The sequence below is a fragment of the Elephantulus edwardii genome, unplaced genomic scaffold, assembly GCF_000299155.1.
Source record: "Elephantulus edwardii isolate Elephantulus edwardi_28Jun2011 unplaced genomic scaffold, EleEdw1.0 scaffold00151, whole genome shotgun sequence".
NCBI lineage: Eukaryota > Metazoa > Chordata > Mammalia > Macroscelidea > Macroscelididae > Elephantulus > Elephantulus edwardii.
In genome coordinates, this window is record NW_006399901.1 from 7535652 (window position 1) to 7536676 (window position 1025).

Genomic DNA, 1025 nt, shown 5'->3' on the forward strand with positions numbered 1-1025 from the left:
TGTATTTATTGATGGGCACTTGGGTTGCTTCCATCTCTTTGCTATTGTGGATTTTTAAATACCGTAACTGTTGGGGGATGTTAAGAAGAAGGAGGAGGCCTCTGGCGGGGGTAGATCACCCAGCTCTGGGTAAGTGTAAGCCTATCTGACCCATCAGCCATTAATATAAGATAGAGAAAACTCTCCTGTGTTTGGCTGTGCTGGCTTGAGAAAACTCACCACCCGGGAAGATGGCTGCCGCATCAGCTGGGAGTGGTCTGCACTGGGCTGAGGCTCTCCTGTCCAATCTGCATTCTCCACAATAACAGCATACAGGGCTTGTTTACATGGGTCTATTTTTACTCTTTGAATGGTGGCTCCTGAGCTCAGAGAGTCAACATGCTTCACTCAATTGTCACAAGTCATTCTAGAGGCTGATACCCATATAAGTAGCAAGCAAATACCATGAGTTTTCCAGTTCTGTTTATGTATCAGAACAAGGTTTCCATCATAGGTGCATAGGGTTGCTATGAGTCACAGTGGCCTTGAAGGTACTTAACAACATTTTTGTGTGTGCGTCTATATTTATATACGCTGCCTGCTGTAGAATTTCACAGCTGTCCCTTCAAGCGTGTTTTCAGAGGTAGTAAACTGCACTGGAGAATGTCCATATTTCTCACTGGAGCTGCTGGTGGATCCAAACTCCTACCCTTCGGGTAGGTAATATATATATTAAAGATGTCACTTGACCCAAGACAGTATTTTCACTTGCCTCCTATGCTTGCTCTGGTGGCTAGTCCATAGGGAGTTACACTGCTAACTCAAAGGCACCACATCTTGGGCAGTTTAGAGACCCCAGCCATTCTGGATGGGGTTGAGGTGGGAAGTGGAAGAGGAGACTGGTGGACAATCTCCTCCTAGTGATTTACCTGTTGTTGGTTCAGACTCATCAGCAATTAGTGTGATTGATGAGTTAGAACCCACTACATTAGGCCATCCACTTCTGAAAATAATAGGGCTTGAAAACCCTATGTACTGTTAGTCTG